Consider the following 6750-nt stretch of genomic DNA (forward strand, 5'->3'; position numbering starts at 1 on the left):
TAGTGCTGCAGTGAACATAGAAGTGTATGTATCTTTTTGAATTATAGTTTTGTTTGGTTAAATGCTCAGGAGTGGGATTGCTGGATCATATGGTACTTCTATATTTAGTTTTCTGAGGTACCTCCATACTGTTTTCCATAGTGGTTGTACCAACTTATATTCCCACCAACAGTGTAGGAGGGTTCCCTTTTCTCCACACCCTCTCCAGCATGTTATTTGTAGATTTACTTATTTATTTTTTGTCTTTTTGCCTTTTCTGGGGCCACTCATGTGGCACATGGAGGTTCCCAGGCTAGGGGTCTAATCAGAGCTGTAGCTGCCAGCCTATGCCAGAGCCACAGCAACGAGGGATCCAAGCCTCTTCTGCGACCTACACCACAACTCACAGCAATGCCAGATCCTCAACCCACTGATCGAGGCCAGGGATCAAACCTGCAACCTCACAGTTCCTAGTCGGATTTGTTAACCACTGAGCCATGACGGGAACTCCGTCAGATTTATTAATGATGGCTGTTCTGACCAGTGTGAGGTGGTACCTCATTGTAGTTTTGATTTGCATTTCTCTAATAATTAGAGATGTTGAGTGTTGAGTACCTTTTTGGAGAAATGTCTATTTAGGTCTTCTGCCCATTTTTCCAATTGGGTTGATTTTTTTGTTGTTGTTGTATGAGTTATTTTATATTTTAGAGATAAGCCTGTGCTGGTTGCATCATTCGCAAATATTTTCTCCCATTCCTTAGTTTGTCTGGTGTTTTTTTTGTTTTGTTTATGGTTTCCTTTGCTGTGCAAAAGTTTGTAAGTTTGATTAGGTCCCATTGTATTATTTTTATTTCTATTGCCTTGGGAGACTGACCAAAGAGAACGTATGTACGGTTTACATCAGAGCCCCCCCCCCTTTTTTAAGGGCCACACCTGTGGCTTATGAGGTTCCCAGGCTAGGGGTTAAATCAGAGCTACAGTGGTGGCCTATACCACAGCCACAGCCACACCAGATCTGAGCCACGTCTGGGACCTACACCACAGCTCATGGCAACACCAGATCCTTAACCCACTGAGCAAGGCCTGGGATCAAACACGCAACCTCAAGGTCATTAGTTGGATTTGTTTCCACTGTGCCACAACAGGAACTCCAAAGAGGCCCACTTTATTTTTTATTTTTAGTCATTTACACCTCTTTTGTCTTGGTCTAGCTAAAATTTGTCAGTTTTGTTGATCGTTTCAAATAAACTTTTGGTTTCATTGATTTTTTTTTTTTTCCCCCTCTATTACGTTCTATTGTCAGAGTTCCCAACATAGCTCAGAGGAAACGAATCTGATTAGCAACCATGAGGACGTAGGTTTGACCCTTGGCCTTGCACGGTGGGTTAAGGATCTGGTGTTGCAGTGGGCTGGTGTAGGTTGCAGACTCAGCTCGGATTCCGCGTTGCTGTGGCTGTGGCGTAGGCCGGCAGCTACAGCTCTGATTTGACCCCTAGCCTGGGAACCTCTATATGCCACGGGAGCAGCCCTAAAAAGACAAAAAAAAAAAAAAAAATTCTATCTATTTTAAAAATTTCTACTCTAGTCTTTATCCTTGCTTCAAGGTGAGTTTGCCCTTTTTCCAATTTCCTAAGCTCAAAGCTTATGTTATTGATTTGAGATTGTCCTCCTTTTTAAAATGTAGGGCTTGGAGTTCCCGTTGCTGCACAGCAGAAATGAATCCCACTAGTATCCAGGAGGATACGGATTCAATCCCTGGCCTCACTCACTGGGTCAGGGATCTGGCGTTGCTGTGAGCTGTGGTGTATGTCCCAGATGAGGCTCAGATCCCAAGCTGCTGTGGTATAGACCAGCAGCTGCAGCTTCAATTTGACCCTTAGCCTGGGAACATCCATATGCTGCAGGTGTGACCCTAAAAAGCAAAAAAAAAAAAAAAAACAAAAAAATGTAGGGCTTTATAGCTATAAATTTCCTTCTAAGCACTACTTTTGCTGATTCCCTAAGTTTGGATGTGTGGTTTTCATTTTATTCATCTCAAAGCAATTTTTATTTATTTTTCTTTTTGGCCATACCCACAGCATGCAAAACTTCATGGGCCGGGGTTGAACCCACACCACAGCAGTGATAACACTGGATCGTTAACTGGCTGAGCCACAAGGGAACTCCTCAAAGAAGTTTTTATTGAATAATCATTGGTTTGCTTTTAATCTAAATTAATTTTGATCTTTCAGCTTTTAAAGTAGAATCAACCAGGGAGCTAAGGGAAAAAATTTTCCAGAATTTCTAATGTTAATTCTAATTTAGATTTTTTTTTTTTTTTTGGTCTTTTTGTCTTTTCTAGGGCAGCACCCTCAGCATATGGAGGTTCCCAGGCTAAAGGTCGAATCAGAGCTGTAGCCACTGGCCTACACCACAGCCACACCAACGCAGGATCCCAGCTGTGTCTGCAGCCTACACCACAGCTCACCACAACACTGGTTGTTAACCCACTGAGCAAGGCCAGGAATCAAACCCGAAACCTTATAGTTCCTAGTCGGATTCATTTCAGTTGCTCTATGACAGGAACTCCCTAGATTCTTTTTTCACTTTATAAATTTTTTGGAGTATAACAGTCTCTGCCATTTACAAGACTGAGTTGAAAAATTATCTGTCCCTTCCATGTTTTATATTCCTATATTTCCCCATTTGATCTTAGCTGTCATAATTAGAAAGCATAAGAAAGTTTTTCCTTGCACCTGTGGTGGAAACCTTAGTGGCACACATTAATTGCTACACTCAAAGCATTCGTAGTTTCCCCTGTGACGACTTCTTTTAACTATTAGTTGTTTAATTAGTGTGTTAATTCTCACATATCTGGAATTTCCAGTTTTCCTTGTTGCTGATTTCTAGTTTCATTGTGGTCAGAGAAGATAATTTGATCTCAATTTGATTTCATTTCAGTCTAATTTCAGTTAGAGTATTTTTGCATATCTGCTTGCTTAATCCCTAAATCTTCTATTTCTTTGCTCAGTGTTTCTTGTATTTTATCAATCTTTGCCTCCAGTTTATTTCCAAGATCCAGAATCATCTTTACTATCATTAGTCTAAAGTCTTTTTCATGGAGGTTTGTAATCTCCAGGTCACTTAGCTGGTTTTCTGGGGTTTTCTCTTGTTTCCTTATCTGAGTCCTAATTCTTTGCCTTTTCATTTTGTATAGATTTTTGGTGTGGTCTTTTTGCAGACAATAGGTTTGTAGCCTCTCTTGCCTCTGATGTCTGTCCCCCTTGTGGCTGAAGTTGGTATACGGGCTTGCTGCAGGCTTCCTGATGGGAGGGACTGGTGCCTGCCCACTGGTAAGTGGAGCTGATTTTCATCCCTTTGGTGGGTGGGGCTTTGTCTCTGGGTGTGAGAGAGGTGGCTGTGTGCCTCGGGGCGTGTCTTTAAGCAGGCTGTTTGCTGATGGGTGGGGCTGTGTTCCCACCTGGTTTGTTGTTCGCCTGGAGCTTCTCAGCACTGGTGGATGGGGCCAGAGTTTTCCAAAATGGCCACCTCCAGAGAGTTCACACTGATGATTATTCCCGAGACCTTTGACTCCAATGTCCTTCCCCCACAGTGAGCCACAGTCATCCTCTCTTTTCCCAGGAGATCCTCCAAGAACCACAGGCAGGTCCGACCCAGATTCCTGTGGAGTCTCTGCTTTACCCTGGGACCCAGTGCATGTGAAAGCCTGTGTGCGCCTTTCAAGAGTGGAGTCTCTGTTTACCCCCAGTCCCATGGAGCTCCTGCGCACAAGCCCCACTGGCCCTCAATGCCAAATGCTCCAGGGGCTCCTCCTCCCAGTGCCAGATCCCCAGAGTGGGAACCTGACGTGGGCTCAAAGAGACCCAAGCCGCATCTTCAACCTATACTATAGCTCGTGGCAATGCCAGATCCTTTAACCCACTGATCAAGATCAGGGATCGAAATCAGGTCCTCATGGATACTAGTCAGGCTCATTACCAATGAGTCATGCCAGGCAGGAACACCTAATTGTTACATTGTCTTGATTAACCCTTTTATCAGCATAAAATGTCACTGTCTCTTAACAATTTTTGATTTAAAGTCTATTTTGTCTGATGTTAACATAGCTGCCTTGGCTCTGTTTTGGTTATCTGCATGGAATATCTTTCTTCCACTAATTCACTTTCAACCTATTTGTGCCTTTGTGTATAAAGTGAGTATCTTTGAGATAGCATGTACTTGCATCAGGATTTTTAAATCTATTCTGCTGGTCCCTTTTAATTGGAGAGTTTAATCCATTTATAGTCAAAATAATTACTGATAAGAAAGGACACACTTGAGCAAATTTGGTTTCTGTATACCCTCTATAACTTTTGTCCCCCAACTCCTCCAATATAGCCTTCTTTTGTGTTTAATTTTTTCATGTGTATCATTTTGACTTTTTTTCTCAAAATATAAATTCTGTATATTTCTTTGTGTACATATTTATACAGAGTATATTTCTATATACTTTTTCTAGTTATTTTCTTCATAATTATGCTGGAGATTACAATTATCTTAATTTTCTAACAATCTAGTTTGAATTAATACCAACTTAATAGTATACAAAAATTATCCTATACAATTCCACCCCATCTTAGGTTGTTTTGTCACAATTTGTATCTTTATTGTGTGCTCATTAACATAGGTTTTGATTATTGTTTTTCATTTTTCTTTTTTTTTTAGGGCCACACCCACAGCATATGGAAGTTTCCGGGCTTGGGGTCAAATGGGAGCTTCAGCTGCCAGCCTACGCTACAGCCACAGCAATGCAGGATCTGAGTTGTGTCTTGGACCTAAACCACAGCTCACGCTAACGTCAGATCCTTAACCCACTGAGCAAAGCCAGGGATCGAACCCCTGTCCTCATGGATACTATTCGGGTTCGTTACCACTGAGCCACGATGGGAACTACCTGTTCATTTGTCTTTTAAATCACATAGGAGACAAAAAGAAGTTACAAGCCAAAAATACAATACTGACTTTATACTTAACTATGCAGCTACCTTTACTGACATTATTTTGTATGGTTCCAAGTTACTGTCCAGTGTCCTTTCATTTCGCCCTTCAATATTTCTTATGAACTTCCTCAGTTTGGCATCTGGGAATGCCTTAATTTCTGTTTTGCCAGACACCGAATTATCTGTTGACCTCTTTTTTTCCAAGCACCATGGACCATCCTTCTGGCATATCCACGTTGTCTAATGAAAAGCTAGTCGTTCATCTTATTGAGGATCTTATATGTGACAAGTCTCCTTTTTCTTCCATGCTTTCAGGGTTCTTTTTCTTTCGATAGCTTGCCCATGCATCTTGGTGTGGGTTGTGAAATTGAGCTGGGCACATGCAATCAGTTCCTTGACAAGTGCTCAGTGCTGCCCCCTGGGAGTGACTCTCCATGTCTTCTGTGTCTACACTGTCGTTCTTTGTCTATAAGAAGGGCCCTGTTTGCAGATTCATAGATTTCTCAGCCTGCCTCACTGCCCACAAAAAAGGATTTTTTCTCTGTCCTTGTCAAACGAAGCTGGTGTTTCTATTACAAATGTCAAGGGTTTCCTATGCCTCTTACTGAATTTCACTCCATTAGATGAAACCAAACCTACAACCCTTTTTCAAGTCAAGCCTCTCTCTAGTTTAGGTTTAATGTCAAGGGGCTGTGGGACGATACCCTTAAACTGCATAGAAACCATTTGATGTAGCTGTTGGTGCTTAGAAGCCGCACACTTAAATCTTCTGAAGTCTTAAAGGGTTTCACAGCTGCAACCTTGAGATGATCCTTAAAAGCTACTTGTTTTGGGAGTTCCCATCGTGGCGCAGTGGTTAACGAATCCGACTAGGAACCATGAGGTTGCGGGTTCGGTCCCTGCCCTTGCTCAGTGGGTTAACGATCCAGCGTTGCCATGAGCTGTGGTGTAGGTTGCAGACGCGGCTCGGATCCAGCGTTGCTGTGGCTCTGGCGTAGGCCAGTGGCTGTAGCTCTGATTCAACCCCTAGCCTGGGAACCTCCATATGCCACGGGAGCGGCCCAAGAAATAGCAAAAAAAAAAAAAAAAGCTACTTGTTTTGAGCAAAACCACTTTGGATGGGAACACAATGGAGGAGGTATTAAGAATCTTTACGTGTGGAGTTCCCGTTGTGGCTCAGCAGGTTAAGAACCTGACTAGTATCCATGAAGATGTGGGTTTGATCCCTGGCCTCACTCAGTGGGTTAAAGATATGGCATTGCCACAAGCTCTGGCGTTGGTCACGGATGCGGCTCAGATCCTGTGTGGCTGTGGTGTAGGGAGGCAGCTGCAGGGCTGATTTGACCCCTAGGCTGTAAATGTCCATATGCCATGAGGGTGGCCCTGAAAAGATAATTTAAAAAAAACAAAAACAAAAAAACAATGTGGTGAAATATCATTAGCTTTGTGACTGGAGGACTATTAAGTTTTAACTCCCAAGGCTGTGTGGCTATGAGTCTTAGACCAGTTATTGGATGGTTGGCATAAGGATGGAGTGCTAAGGAACAGAACTCAAAAGTTTCAAATCCTAGAGTTAAAGGGCTGATATGGGAATGTGACTTCATGAGTCTCACCCCGGTTCCTGAAGGGCTGAGGAGAGCACCTGCTTTCAGCCTGTTATGTTACCACCGTGTTCTGGGTGGTCTGACATGGGTGTGACTAGAGACCCAAAATTCTGAGACCAAACTACTGCTTGGTCATGGGTGGAAGACCAGGCCCTGAGGCTGGCGTGCTAGGGGCCTCAAGATGGGGA

This window comes from Phacochoerus africanus, chromosome 3 (genome assembly GCF_016906955.1).
Source record: "Phacochoerus africanus isolate WHEZ1 chromosome 3, ROS_Pafr_v1, whole genome shotgun sequence".
In the NCBI taxonomy this organism is placed as follows: Eukaryota; Metazoa; Chordata; class Mammalia; order Artiodactyla; family Suidae; genus Phacochoerus; species Phacochoerus africanus.